We start from the raw sequence: 15,850 nt of genomic DNA on the forward strand, positions 1-15,850 counted from the left end.
AAAAAAGAAAAAATGAACACGTCGACGAAGCACTTACGAGGTTTTGCTCTGGCCAACAAAAGACGATTCTATTTAGCTCAGGTCGGGAATCGTTCTGAAGGAGCTAAAACAAGAAAACCAAAGTTTGGGGAAGAAAAATAACAAGAGAAAGGGGAGGGGGAGGAAGTTAGTGGGGTAAGGAGGGTGAAGGTACAAGGTGAGGAGGACGGGATGACGAGAAATTAACGGGGTGAGTAAAGGGAAAGCAAAGGGAAGGGAAGGGAAGGGAAGGGAAGGGAAGGGAAGGGAAGGGAAGGGAAGGGAAGGGGAGAGGAGGGGAAATTAACTGAAAGATGAGGGGGGTGGGGAAGGATAATGGGAGATGACATACGGGAGAGGAGCGACGAGAAAGAGGAAAGGTGGTTGGGGAGGGTGAAAGAGAGAAGGCGGATAAGGAGGATGAAAGATAAGGAAAATGAAAGCGAGAAGGGGAGCGGAAGAAAAACTAGTGACGAAAGAGACAGGAGAGAGGGGGGGCGGCAGGTTAGGGCTGGGGATCGGGAAGGAACGAGGAAGAAAGAATGGGAGAGGGGTACAGGAAGAAGAGGGGAGAGGTATGGATGGTGAAAGAGGGGGAGAGGGAAGAGGGGGAAACAGAGAACAGAAGTAATAGAAGGTAAAGGGAAAATATGCGAGGGGATGGGGAACGCAAAAGGGAACAAGAAGGGAGAGGGAAAATAAAGGAGCAGGAGTAGGGGCAATGATAGCGAGGGTGATGCGGCGGCGCAGTAATGTGGCGCTCCACTGGATGAGGAGAGGAAGCGTGGGGAGGAGGAAGGGGGGGGTCCACTGGGCGTTTGGTCAAGCCATCAAGCAAGCAAGCGAGCGAGCAAAGGAAGCTTCCGCTTGTCGCTGGCCAGAAAGGCAGGAGAGAGGGTCGAGCCCTTTGTTTCTGCAACATTCACAAGTCAGAAAGCTGAGTGCTAATTCAAGGACGAGGTTTCTCTCGAAAGGAAGAGAATAGTTTGGCATTGTTAACCAAATCAAACTTGGAGGAAACAAGTATCACAAAACTTCTCCAAGTCCAACAGAATAGTTCGACGTAAACCAAAAAGAACTAACTGAATTAACCACTTGGGTGGGAAAGGGTTATGTGGGGAGGAGCATGAGGGGGGGGGAGGAGGAGGAGGAGGAGGAGGAGGAGGAGGAGGAGGAGGAGGAGGAGGAGGAGGAGGAGGAGGAGGAGGAGGAGAAGAAGCTGCTGCTGCCGGGGAGGCCCCTCTGATGTGATCTTAATTAAGGTCCTTGAATACGACCTACACTCCATCGCCAAGGCTGGCGCCGACACAAACGACCGGATCCACAATATCTTGTAGGATGGTGTAGAACATTAAAACTATTACATCGTCGATCAGATTCTCATCTATGAAGCCAATGTAAGAGGCTGGTATAAAGGGTAGAAGGAGGGACAGAAGACGGGTTGTTGCATTTTATATTTAGGTCGTTTGTACATAACAGCCCAGGCGAGCTGCCTGAGTCCGCTTTGTATAGGTAATAAAATGGCTGGGCTCGGGAACTTGAATATATATACTTACATATTGCTGAAATGACATTCCTTTGTAACCCAAGTGAGAATTATGCAGACTCGAGATCATTAAAAAAAAATAACATTGCCGTAAAGGTTTGAAAATCTGATTAGTGATAGGGTGGGGGAGGAGAAAGTTCTAATTGGTTCACGAATGTAAGATCACGCCCTTTGGGGAGGATCTTAAATATAAAGTTAAATATTATCGGACTAAGGAAATGATTACATCACTGCAAAGCGCATGTAGGATCTTGTATGCTCCCGGGGGATTCCTTCGAAAAATATCGGAAAGTGCGTTGTGTATTCTTAATTGGACTAAACATTAGATATAGAAAACTCTGGAATCAAATTCTCCTAGACCGCTTAGAACTTGACAAACTTGAATGATTGGAGGCAACGAGGCCTACCAATTAAAAGGAGTGAATCGACATTTCAACAAGAGCCTAGTGGGGACAACAACTATAATTGGTTGTACTATCACAAGTGTACACAGGGACGCCCGCTTAACACTCGACATGACGTGACACTAATCCGTTAACTTTGTCAGTCATAAATCGTTAGGTATCGTCAGTATGCCGCTGCTTCTTGTATTTTTCATTCGTCTTTACTACTGTGACGGAAGGCACCGACTACACAACATACTTTGTGGCGTTTTAGATCAGTTGTAGAATTTGAAACAAATGACACAGGAAGTTACACGGGTCACTTTCCCAATACGTGTTTTCGGTATCGATATTATTGTTGGGAAAATACTTTATTTATAATGCGTTTTGTTAACGAAAAAATGGTTACAGCTAAAATGGATAACAGTTGTACGGTCTCGACACTCACTCGCCTTCCCTTTCTCTCTCTCTCACTCGTGGCGCGGTTGGTAGAGTTTCAGACTGTCAGTACGGCGGTACCGGGGGTACTGGGATCGAATGCTGCCCATGGATGAAATTATTTCAGTATCGCTGCGCTTTGAGTCGTTACTCCAACTCTCGTGGGCGGGGAGTTGGGTGTGTGTGCGCGTGTAAGGTCATAGCATTACCCATAGATCGGTCATCCGAGCTCTGAGCTCTCTTCCGGGAGGGAAATAGCTGTCGATCACGAGTCCAGTACGTGATCCAAAGACCAAGGTGAATCACATATAAAAGTTTAATAACTTTATGTACCTAGTGGAAAGGAAATTTCTAATAACTACACGTCTATGAATAGCATTTCTTTCAATTAGATTATGGTTATATTACCCACTTCGGCTTCATGTTACAGCGAGTCTTTTCTTTTGACACAGAAAAAACTTAACAAGATTCGCTTTCTCCGCAGGGCAAAACCTGAGAACAAAACACCGAAAAATGTTAATGCTGTGGTTTTCAGCATTTTATTTCATTTGACCCCCCCCCCCCACTGAGTCCGCCACCACCCCTTTACCCCCAAAGCCCGCCCCCCATATCATGTTTTATAGATCCTCTAGGATCTCCCCACCCCACCTTCTCCAACCCACTCTCAGGGATCAAAAGAACCCACACTGCATGCGCGGACCAACTGCTCCTGGATCTGAGCTCGTGTGGCGCTCCGTGGACTGCCGCTTACCAATAACGTGTTCCTGACGTCAACACCGAGACGCAAATAGTCACAGTATCCGGATAGGTTGCACCGCTGCAACCACATAACACCAGGTGCTGTGACAGCATCTGCCCACCTCGGTCAAAATAACCCGGCTTAAGCACCGGAGGAAGAGCCGTGTCTGAGCCAAAGCCGGTGCTTGGGTGGGTCGGCCGGTAGGTGCAAGTAAACTGCTGGGTCGGTAGGTGAAATGACAGGTGTGCGGGTGTTAGGTGGATCGATTGGTGGGAGGTGGGTGACAGATTGGGTACATGATTGGGTGTGCAAGGTGTTATACTAAGAGACTGGACTCTATGCACTCCAAAAGGGGCATGAATCACCTAGTCTGTCAGCAACAATATTCCCAACAACATTAGCCAGCCAAAAATATGGAAAATTCTGTTCACTTATTCCCCCTACTCTTTTTTTTTTTTTAATTCAATACAAATAATCTACTTCAGCTAAAGTTTGGCGCGAACGTACGAACGCACACACAAAGCTAGTTAACGGTGCCCTTTGCAATACCACTAACAAGCCATGAAGAGTTCCCTGGGATGGGAGGGGGGGAGGCATGACATCGATCAAAGTGCATTCAAAATTCCGCCACTGATACTACGGCCTTAATAAGAGCGACATCAAGCATGTGTTACCGGCGTGTTTACAAGCAAAGGACGCGGTCTGTCAATTTGTGTGGAGCAATATCCTGTTAGCCTCCTTGTCCGCAACTGTGGGAGGCATCTGTGTGGACACTTGTCTGGACACACACCATCTCTGTTGCCAGCAAGTTCATTTCTATTCCGACGAGTTGTCTACAGGTCTAGGCTGCAAGCTTTTATTCAACATGCTAAAATAGCAATGACATAATATGAACATGTGTCCAACAAATGGTAAACATGCATCCAACACGTGGCAAGCATACATCCAACATGTGGTAAACATGCACCCATCATGTGGCAAGTATGCATCCAACATGTGGCAAGAATGCACCTAACATGTGGCAAGCACCCAACATGTGGCAAACATGCATTCAACATATGGCAAGCAGCATGTACCAAATTTATGACATAAATCTATTGAACATGTAATAGGCAATCCCATGAGGCAAAGATGTATCCAGTATGTACCCACCAAGTGGCAAATATGTATCCACTATGTGGCAAACATATGTTCAACAAGTTGCAAACATATATTCAACAAGTTGCAAACATTTGTGTGTGTGGAGGCGCCCTTATGGGTTTCAGCAATGACAATGACCAAGTCCGTAATTCAGAGGTTTTTGAGTTTTGAGTCTTAATGCCAACGGTTACTGGAATTTTTGTTTTTTTGTTTTTAACTGGAAATGTGTTGTTTTATACTATGATGCTGTGGCAGTTTAAGATGCTGTACTGTTGGATTCCCTGAGGACGGACTTTTCTTTTACTACATTCAGTACTACTAGTATTAGTAGTACTAGTCGTAGCAGTTGTAAGTAGTTACACTACACTTTCAGCGCATTCCTACTAGACCGATGCCGTAGTAGTTAAAGTATTAGCCGAGGCAGCGCTTGTTTGTTTTTCATGTTGTAGCAGTTGAGTGAAGCCCGCCCCACCACACCCACGGGGGACAAAAGGATTAGGGTGCAACAGCAGCAGCAGCGTCGGTGTCCCATTCGCTGCAGCACCCGAGGTCTGGATGGCGGAGGGCGGCCTTCACGCCGCATGAAACCTCATCCGCTGCGAGGTCTACAAGAGCGGGCGGAGGGGAGGGGTGGGGAGCGGGCGGAGGGGGGGAGAGTGGGAGGGAGAGTGGGAGGAAGGGAGAGCGGGGAGAACGGGAGGAGGGAAGGAAATGGAGAGCGGAAGGGAGGAGGAAGAGGAGGAGGAGGGGAGGGAAGAGAGTGGGAGGGAGAGTGGGAGGGAGGGAGAGTGGGAGGGAGGGAGAGTGGGAGGGAGGGAGAGTGGGAGGGAGGGAGAGTGGGAGGGAGGGAGGGAGGGAGGGAGGGAGGAAGGGGGAAATCTCGAGGAGGGGAGAAAAGAGAGGGTGGAAGGTCGGGGAGATCTCGAGGAGGGGACAGTGGGAGGAGGGGAGAGGACAACGGGAGCAGGGAGGGGTAGAACGAGGGTCCAGAAGGCTGAAGAAGGAAGGGCGTGAGGGGAAGAGGAAGGAAAAGGAGCGGGTGAGAAAGAGTGGATGTTGAAAGAGGCAGAGGAGAGGCGATGCGATAATGCTAATGGAGGGTTAAAACCCCAGGCAGGAGTGAGATCAGTCAGCCCCGCTATCCACTGCTCCACCAACAGGAAGGGGAGAGAGGAAGAGAGGGAGAGGGAGAGTGAGAGAGAGTGAGAGTGAGAGTGAGAGTGAGAGTGAGAGTGAGAGTGAGAGAGAGAGAGAGAGAGAGAGAGAGAGAGAGAGAGAGAGAGAGAGAGAGAGAGAGAGAGAGAGAGTGTGTGGGGGGGGGAGTGTCTAGCAGGTGGGTCTGTCCCGATCCTGTGAACTGGGTGTGAATAACGTTGGCACCTGCCCGCCTGCCCGCCCGCCCGCCCGGCCTTCACGCTTGAGCGCCTCAGTCCCTCTGGCCTTCATCATTACTAACAAATTGTTTTGGTGCCACGACAGTTCCGTCATCGTCTGTGGCCGTGTCCGGGTCAATACAGTCAACTGTCAGTGCGTATTGACCAGATTGCCCCTGTTGTGCCTCCGAACGGGTTGTCGGTTCTGGAAGGGGAGGGGTGGTGTTGTCGGACGTCCCACTAACGTCTCCCATGGCGACCGTTCCTGTCCCAAGAGGTATTCGGTACTGCCCTCAGTTATATACCTCTGCTCCTCGACCGACAGTCAGTCTCTGCGCTCAGCCACCCCTTAGAACAAGTAATTTGCTTCGCCCATGAAAAAAAAATGGTAGCCATGCCACAGACTAAGTGTTCAGCATAGTTTATTTCGCCAAACGTTTCTTTCAGGGAGTTAAACCTGCAACTCTTGACAGTACCTCGTAGGTTCTTTCACGTTCCCGACATGCATAAACACGCAACAACTCCCCATCGCCCTTTTATCATTCTCCGGTAGATTAAGTGCGACAGTATGTACAACGACTTCCTCGTGCGAAGAGGAAGTCGAGAGCGTCGCCCAGAGCTCCGCAAACACAATGAGGCGCTGGTAATGCCGCAGAGACACTAAATGTCAGCCGTTTACATTGACGACGTCCGGAGCCGGGGGTGTGGGGGGATAGAGGGGGAAAGTGGGGGGAGGGGGACTGAAGTGGAGGGAAATTAGGGGAACTTCAGGATACTCTACTAAGGTAGAGCAACGAAGCAAGCAAAAAGAAGGGTCATCCAAGGATATCCGAGTGAAGAGCAGGTCATTACTGGTCACCTTGTCGTATTTGCATGCATACTATCCATCCTTTTTTTTTTTCTTTTACCGTGGGCTGGTGTTCGGAAACGATCGTATTCGATATTACAACTCTGGATGGGCTGGAAACTGTCTTTCCAGGGAGAAGGAGAATCGTCGACGCACAAGTGTCAGAGGGAAGCACAGTAAATGGTTTGGAAACAATAAAATACCGTGAAAATATTATAAAAATGCAGTGCGCGGATAGGAGCCTTGCGAAGGAGATAAAAAAAACGAATGAAGGCAGAGGTACAAAGGAAGTAGTGGGAAGCAGGAGGGGAAGAGACATTCGAGGGTGATGGCGCATATTTTCCCCGACCCCCGACTGTACTTCAAAGGGCTTTTCGATATTAACCAGTGGTATCCCGACCATCAACTTCCTCCTTGTTCTGGCCCCACAATAGACAGGGTGGGGGAGGGGGAGGAGGTGGTGAAGGAAGAGGAAGAGTCATGTCGAAATTCAACGTTCGCTTACTCTAACGCTTTAAACCTTTAAGAGGAATTGCACTAAAGAATACAGACGGCCTTTTGAGTACTCTTTGAGCAATTATTTCCCCCATCATTTCAAGAAACCCAATGGAAGTATGCAGGAGCTGCCAGGACTTTTGAAATAATAAAGATAATAACTGTAAATATTATCTCGAGCTTGAAAGACTCAAACCCGAGCACCACAGTAACAAGCAACGATCCCCGGGTTCTCTGGGAAGAAACTGTAGTATTCCGTTTCTCTGCCCATGGCCAACAGGAACATGAAGGGAACAGTGACGTATCAGTTCCCTCGATAGGAAACTGTTGAAGAACGGGGTGCGGGTGAAGGGTGGGGGGGTCAAAGTTAATGAGAGGTTTTGGGCCTTGTCCGGAGACCGACTGCCAACCCTTCAAAGCTGCATCTCCAGATGGGGAAAGGTAAGAAAATTAACGGGTTTTGAGGATGAAAGGTTCTCTTCCAGCCTCCAGTAGAAGCACCACTCAAATGTACCCATCGTTAGTCCAAGGGGGATGCACTGCAGCCATACGTGTGGAGACATCGGAGTAGGGGTAAGAAAGGGGGGGCGGGGGGAGAGGGGGGATGGAGGAAGAGGGGGTGGGGAAGAGGGGGATGGAGGAAGAGGGGGGTGGGGAAGAGGGTGATGGGGGAAAAGGGGGATCAAGGAAGAGGGGGTGAGAGAAGTGGTGGATGGGGGAAGAGGAGGATGGGGGAAAGAGGTACAGGAGACGAGTGACCAAGGGCGGGACACGAACTGATCATGGGAACCAGGTCATGGTGACGGATCCAGGAGGAGGAGGAGGAGGAGCTACTGCTGCTGCTGGGACGCCGTTGGGTCCCGGAAAATGGGAAGATGGTGATGCAAAGGAAATTTACTCACTCTCGCAACCGTTCTTGTGAAAGGTGTACGCGTCAAACGATTATTATTTTCCTCTACCGACGGGATTCCCCCTACCCCGGGTACGTCCCGGGTACGTACGTACGTACGTGTGTGTGTGTGTGTGTGTGTGTGTGTGTGTGTGTGTGTGTGTGTGTGTGTGTGTGTGTGTGTGTGTGTGTGTGTGTGTGTGTGTGTGTGTGTGTAATAAATAATCATAATAATAATAAAAGGTTTATTTCTATTACAGTGGTACACTGACAATAATACATTGGAAAAGTTGATTAAAGATATAAAACTTGGAATATATACATGGAGCAATTTTACGATGAGTTAATTATGTGCACAATAGATGGGATAGCACTGTTTTTGTAGCGGTCTGTCCTTGGCGCTTTGATTGGTATGAGTCTATTAATGTGTCTAGTGGCGTGGCGTGGCGAGTTGCGTGTGTGTGTGTGTGTGTGTGTGTGTGTGTGTGTGTGTGTGTGTGTGTGTGTGTGCGCGATATAAACCTAACCGTTCCCACAATTTTTTGCGTTATGTATGAAAATAATGTAAGCACTTTCCAGCAGACATGAATATGCAATGTGTGTGCTTGTGCGTGTGCGTGTGCGTGTGTGTGTGTGCATGAGCGCGCGGGCGCGTCCGTCTAACGTCAGCTTCAAGATATTTTGTTGCGACTGAAACCCTGACTTTTGCCCTACGTGCTTAGATACTTCATGGCGAGGAGCACCCACCGGTATTTGTTGCATATTTGATTATAATAATTGTTGCCTCGACCTTCTGTAGGTGGAAAACCCGAAGCCCCACGGAGGTTGGCAACGATTCCCGGACCTTCCCACTGAAATCTGGGATGAAACTTCGGAGTGTTGTCTGTGGTGTGCTGGCACGGGGCTGTTTCTACTTCACCAGGAGGGGATCAGTCACCGGTTGCCAGCTCTCCGCGTGTGAAGAAATGAAATAAATACAGATGAAGTTAATGAGAGCGAAATTTTGGGGCCGGTCTAGAGACTGAATGTCAGCCCCTCAAGGCTGTACCTCCTGCAGGATCAACACAAGCAGACTCCCGTCATGGATCCATTGAATTTGAAAACAAGGAAAAAAATGTATAAAGTATGGAGTACTGACTGCAAAAGTTGCTTTTAGTCAAAATATTAGACTTTAGTGACATCCCTAAGGATCAAGTCATTAGGTACATATTTTATATCTGGATATCAATCTCCACCCAAAAGGCCCAACCACATTCTACAGCTGGTTTATTTAATCAACTTCCCATGGCAAAGCCTCGGTAAAGATGGATGGGGGTTTAGGCTAATGGAAAAGGGCAGGGGGGGAGGAAAGGAGGGAGGGAAGGAAGGAGGGAGGGAAGGAAGAAAGGAGGGAGAGAAGGAGGGAGGGAAGGAAGGTGGAAAGGAGGGAGAGCGGTGTGGAGTGGTGAAGTGGAAAGGCAACGAGAGGCGGAACGCGGATGCTCAACCAGCGGAGACGAGGATGAAGGTTTGACTCTCCCGACTACAACAACACAAACGTGCCGCACTGTCTAGATGACCGCTGAAGCAAACACACGAGCCACTTTTATTCAAGTGCGCGACGAAAAAGGCTGCCCGGGGTCCGTTGGCTGCACAGCGAAACAAGGAGTCCCAGTGCTACAGGGGCAATGGGGCAGAGGCCGTGAGCGCGTGGATGGTTTGAAGATAATCAGAACAGAAAAAATGGAGCCGTGGGGACGAGAGGGAGGTGACGAGGGTGGGGGAGATGCCCAGGGTGCCTACTGGGTACCGGGTGGTGGGTGTGGCAGGTCAAGATGAACAAGGAGCCGCGCGGCGGTGGGTTGGGCGGACCAGCAGAGGGCCCCCGAGGATCTGCAGACGTGGAAGAAGAAAGGTCACGAAACACCCTGGGGGGTTGGGGGTTGGGGGTCGGGGGTGGGGGAGAGGCAGCGTGGGTGACTGGGGAAGACGACGAAGGGTGGGAGGTTGATGGGCGCAAGTTGGGGAGGGTGGCGAGGAAGGTGACGAGTGATGAGAAAGGGGAGAGTGCTTAGGAGAAAAGGCGAGTGTTGGAATAGTGGTGGAGAAGGGGTGATAACATGCGAAGGAATGATGGAAGACGGGGAGAAGGCTGTCAAGGACAAAATGTCAGAAGTGGCGAAGGGGACACCAGGAAAAGTCGGGAGGGGAGAGGGAGGGAGGAGAGAGGAAAAGTCGGGAGTAGGGAAGCAAATGGGTGGGGGAGTGCGGGTTTTAGGGCAGGGGAATGAAGAGGGGAGGAGGAGGGAGAGAGAGGAGGGAAAGGGAAGGGGAAGAGGGAAAGGAAACGGGAGTAGGGAAAGGAACGGGGGGAGGGAAAAGGAAGGGGAGGAGGGAAAGGGAAGTGGAGGAGGGAAAGGGAAAAGGAAGGGGAGGAGGGAAAGGGAAGTGGAGGAGGGAAAGGGAAAAGGATGGGAAAAGAGAAGGGAGTAAGAGAAAAAAGGAGAGAGAGAGAGAGAGAGAGAGAGAGAGAGGGGGGGGGCGAGGAGGGGAGTAGGAAAGAGGGTGGAGGAAGTAGAAGGGAGGGGGGAGAAAGAGGAGGGAGGGAGGGGCGGCGAAAGGGCAGTGGTGGGGATAAAGAAGGGGGGCAATGTAACGTCGAGCTGCACGGCGGGAAAAGGTCGGGCCGGGTCAGGTCGAGTCGGGTCGGGACATGTGGGTGGGGAGACCTGTGGGAGAAGAGGGGGGGGGAAGACAAAAAAAATGCCGTCACGGAGACAAGGGGAGGCGACGACGAAAGGAGAAGGAAGAGGAAGAAGAGAAGAGGAAGGTAGAAGTGGCGGAGGAGGAGGAGGAGAGGAGGAGGAGGAGAACGAAGGGGAGGAGTAGGAGTAGTAGAAGTAGTGAGTGGAGGCCCCTCCAGTGTACGTGGCCAGGCAGCGCATTTAGCAAGCAGGAAATACTCCTCTGCTCTCGAGCCGACTGCGCACGAGGAGCGCATTCACAAAACTCTTTCGCGGAAGATAACGGGAAGGAGTCGAGCCGAGCACTCGAAAGGGCGGCGGACGTCGTCGTCGCTGCTTTCAAGAACTGTGGCTCCGGCTGCTGGACGTTGCCTGTGTTGATGACCAAGCTACGGAGGAACAGGGAGAGAAGGGTAAGGGGAAAAGAGGAACGGGGAGGAGGGAAGAGGATGACGAAGGGAGGTGGTGTGGAGTGTGGTGGGACAAACGTCCTAACCGTAGCCCCCACACCCCACGTTCCCACAAGCCTTTGCGTTATCTATGAAAATAATCGTGTAAGTACTTACCCGCATACATGAACATGCAATGTGTGTGCATGTACGTGTGTTTGTGTGTGTGTGTGTGTGTGTGTGTGTGTGTGTGTGTGTGTGTGTGTGTGTGTGTGTGTGTGTGTGTGTGTGTGTGTGTGTGTGTGTTTTCCGTGTAGATAGGTGTCGACTATCACTACTTCAAAGACTGATGACGGGTGCAGCGGCGGCGCCACCACCCCAGGCCGACTTCAAGGCTGTTTCTTGCCACGCCACGAAGGCACCCCTACATTATCATGGTGGTTTGCCCTCCCCGTCTGACAACCCCCCCTCTCCCGCAAGAAAAAATAAACAATAAAAATGAATATATAAACAACAATGTGCAATAGATTTAACACATCTACGAATTCCTCAATAGAGAATCCCAAGTACAGAGCGACACCCTCACCTCACCTCCACAATCATCCCCTTTAAACATTTACAATCTGCACGTCCATGTGAACATCCAGCCGCGCACGATACAACTTAAAACTGATGACGCCATTGTTACCACGTCATCTCTCTGACGTCAGCGGAACCTGACTACGTCAGCAGCTTGAGCAGAGCGAGCGAGCGATCCGACTCCCACTTCCAACTGTCTCGCAGATGCAAACGTCACGATGTCCAGTGACGCATGCGCGCCGCGTCGGCCGCTGAGCCATGTCGTTGTTTTATATCCACGGTGCGAAACCACGCTCACGCCCTACACATGGAGCGTGCACAAAGACAAAAGGGAGTTGAAATGAAATAAAGAATGAAAGGGAAAATCATGAGAACGGACTGCTGAAAATTTTATAATTAACGAGGAAACGTGAGGCTGAGAGAGAGAGAGAGAGAGAGAGAGAGAGAGAGAGAGAGAGAGAGAGAGAGAGAGAGAGAGGGGGGGGGGGAGGGAGAGGGAGAGGGGAGAGAGAGAGGGGGGGAGAGGGAGAGAGAGAGAGAGAAAGTGGAGGAGGGTAATGTTGGAACTTTGCACCCTGAGCGTTAGCGAAGTCCAATCCAGGTGGTATGGACCTGCTGAGAGCCAAGAGTCTGCCGTATGTTGCAAATAATAACCACGTCCTGTTTTTAAACGATTTCGAGAGGAATCTCCATGACTCAATTATATTTTTCATATCAATTCCATTAACTACCAAACTAGATTTCTTCGTTTGGACAGACAGGAGGCAAGCAAATGTGATTGCCGCTATAATGACGGAGTGAAAAAAGCGCATCGAAAAAAAATAATTTAAATCAAATGCTATTACGCCAACGCGATTATCCTCTTGGCTTTGGTTTTCACGCCGATTACCCTTCGTATGATTCCAGAGTTTTTGCAGCTCAAACACTGAGACGGACACATTCTGTACGTATGTGCGTTAATGTATGTGTGTGTGTGTGTGTGTGTGTGTGTGTGTGTGTGTGTGTGTGTGTGTGTGTGTGTGTGAGCGAGTAAGTGTGAATGTACATGTGTGTGTGTGTGTGTGTGTGTGTGTGTGTGTGTGTGTGTGTGTGTGTGTGTGTGTGTGTGTGTGTGAGCGAGTAAGTGTGAATGTACATGTGTGTGTGTGTGTGTGTGTGTGTGTGTGTGTGTGTGTGAGCGAGTATGAATGTACATGTGTGTGTGAATATACATGTGTGTGTGCGTACGTACGTGCTATGTGTAAATCACTACGGTCTTGGATCATGTGCTGGAGTCATGATCGTCAGATGTTACAATACCGGACGAGAGCTACAGTACTTAAAATATATATACTATAAAAGTATATCGATATCCGAAAGACTTCTACATGTATCCCCTTTAACCAAACACGCATGCACTCAAGCACGCACGCGCGCGCACACGCACACACACACACACACACACAAGGAAACGCTCATACTTAACGAAGTTTATCCACAGCTGACTAAAATAGGTCAGCAGGATCAAAATCAATCTAAAAGTTCGCCGAATTGAATATTCTAATAGCACTGGCTGGTCATTCAACTTCAAAGTAAACTGGGTACACTATGTGAGAAAGTCACACAAGAGTGTGTGACAAGGCAAAATATTATACAGTATATATATATATATATATATATTATATTATATATATATACACACACACACACACATATATATATATTATATATACACACAACTATATATATATATATATATATATATATATATATATATATATATATATATATGCGTTCGAAGTACTAAGCGTAAAATAAACTCCCAAACAACCTTGTCGTTTCCTTGAAGTGCACATCATAGCCCTCATGACGTCATATCGCCAGCCATTACCTGCAAGGTGAAAACAAAACGTTAATTCGTGAAATAAAATACATATCAAATACATATATTGTGTACAAATACCCAAACTGAGTATGATAAAAATCGTTTCATTATCCTACACATATCCGTGAAATACATTACATGTTAACGAATTTAATATAAATAACAGAAGTGGTGTTTATTTTGCCACAATATTACTTCATCGATTCAAACTCGAATCTAAAAGCGTCCAGCCAGACGATCAACATTGCCACGTAGCCATTGACAATCCTCATACGTTCATACAACTCTGTACCACAGCGCTCACATAGTGCAGTTCAGACAATGCGCGATATACATGCATCACAGCGAGGCAGTTAACCCAACGGCGACTTTCATGAGAATGAAAAGAAGAATTAAGAAAACAATGCGAGATGATGATGATGATGATGATAATAATAATAATAATAATAAAATAACGTCAATATAATCTGGATGCCACAAGGAAGAAGTTGGCCAGTCGTCAGGGCACTCGACAGTCAACCCCTCCTCCCCTCCGCCGCCCTCAGGCCTGCGGCGATCTTGTCTCTTGAGAAAATAACCGATTCGACTCTGCAGCTTAAAAATCCTTCTCATACATCGTTTTTTTTCCACAATTATGGGGAGGAAATTTAATGGAGGTTAAAAAAACAAGAAATGGAAGATGGTTGCATTAGATTGCATCTCTTACAGGAAGATCTGCAACAACTGTTGAATTAAAACAAATACACATCACAACGACGCCAGCGGGCATGATGCAGGCATGATGCACACGTGATGGAAGCGGTACCGAGAAAGCTGTTTAAAGAGGAAGGAGGGAAGAAGGGGGTGGGAGGAGGTACGAGGGAGGAAAGAGGAGGAACTGAAGCAATATTATGAGAAGCAGAACGAGGATGAAGTCTGCTTCATGAAGATGAAGAGAAACAAAAGTAGAAGCATGAGGGGAGGGGGGGGTTACGAACGTGGAGGATGCTGAAGAAAAGGTGGAGAAAAGGAGACGAAGAAAAGGAAGCGGACAGGCGGGAAAAAACGGCGGCGTGGGTGTGTGTCGCGGGAAATTCAAGATGATAATGGACACCTGAAAAATGGAGGGAAAGGAAGAGCGGTCGGCGAAAGGGGTGGTGGTGGTGCAGAAGGGCAGAGCCTGTGTACCGTTGATCAGCGGACATAGTGGGTGGGGGTTCTGCGTATGGGCGGGCGAGAGATTAAAAAGGGACCGGAGGCATGGAAGGTGTGCGTGCGTGCGTGCGTGCGTGTGTGTGTGTGTGTGTGTGTGTGTGTGTGTGTGTGTGTGTGTGTGTGTGTGTGTGTGTGAAATATGTAGATAGAGTCGAAGCTAGGTGGACAGCATGAGAAGGCATGGGAGGGAGGGAGGAAAATCCTGGCAGTTAGGCTTCCACTGCCACGTCACTGGCCATAAGCCGTGCGAGAAGTGTTCTATCAAACATGTCTGCAATCGAACAATGTACAAGCTGTCAACATGCTTGAATCACTCATATCCACATCTTGTTGGCCACCCACCCAGGCTGGCTGCAGTCATGCTGGCATCACCCATGTGAACGAGATGCGCACCTCTATTATCATCTTTGCAGCAATCCCGGCACAAGGTTTCATGTGCATGCTTAAACTCGTGGTGGACGGTTTCGCCGATATAACTTGTTGCTATGGAAAAAAAAAACGGCTTTCTTCGGTTCTTTTCAATGTCCTCCTGGGATTATCCCTATGCGTGTCCCTGCAATCACGTACTGGATCCAACGGAGATTCTCCTGAAGCAAATATATTCCTTTGCGGACGCGACAATGCGCTAAGCAAAGCAAAGCAAAGCAAAGCAAAACAAAGCGAAGAGAATGACGGAACGCAGCCTTCGAGAGACCTGCCCGAGGAAGGGATGAGCTGCAAAGCGTGAGGGAAAGAAGGTCGTGATGATGGGATGATGGGCTGACGGATTCAGGAAGGGCAAAAAGAGCTGGGAAGGTGGGGTGGGGAGGGGAGGGGAGGGGAGGGGAGGGGAGTACCAAAGGTCAACGGGAAGGAGAAAAAGCGAATGGAACAGCGCAACTTGACGGCAGAGCAAAGTCTATCTATATAACAAGAGACTCTTCCTCTTTATATGGGATGTAGGGGCACGCACCCACACTCACCTAACCATTGTTCCCTCTCAGCTTAACTCCTTGTGGATCAAAGTTCATCCCTATCTCCCGCACACCACTCAGGTCGGAAGCAATGCAGCAAGACACGGCACATCCACAGCAGAGACGTGCTGCGTCTTGCTGCATTGTTGCAAGTATCAATCCTATAACCAAAAAGCCATCTGTTCCCCCCCCCCCGATAATGCGAAAGCGATCCAGAAGCCATCTCGACTTTTGCCAGACGATTTCATTCAGCGAAGGGATACCTTGATCCGCACTTCGG

At 49.0% G+C, this 15,850-nt stretch overlaps 1 protein-coding gene across 3 annotated transcripts in view; it reads right to left on the minus strand.

Moving 5' to 3' along the window:
* The window catches only part of LOC143018080 (uncharacterized), a 176,579-nt gene that overhangs the window by 71,194 nt on the left and 89,535 nt on the right, over positions 1-15,850 (minus strand). Inside the window, exon 1 of one of the 3 annotated variants that reach the window (XM_076173183.1) lies at positions 13,370-13,392. The exons of the other annotated variants lie outside the window; for them this stretch is intronic. The gene's annotated coding sequence lies outside the window, so the exon portion shown is untranslated. Of the gene's footprint in view, positions 1-13,369; positions 13,393-15,850 lie in introns of those variants that run through there. 3 annotated transcript variants of the gene reach the window in all.

Source organism: Oratosquilla oratoria, chromosome 34, assembly GCF_046742065.1.
Source record: "Oratosquilla oratoria isolate Oo_2021 chromosome 34, ASM4674206v1, whole genome shotgun sequence".
NCBI lineage: Eukaryota > Metazoa > Arthropoda > Malacostraca > Stomatopoda > Squillidae > Oratosquilla > Oratosquilla oratoria.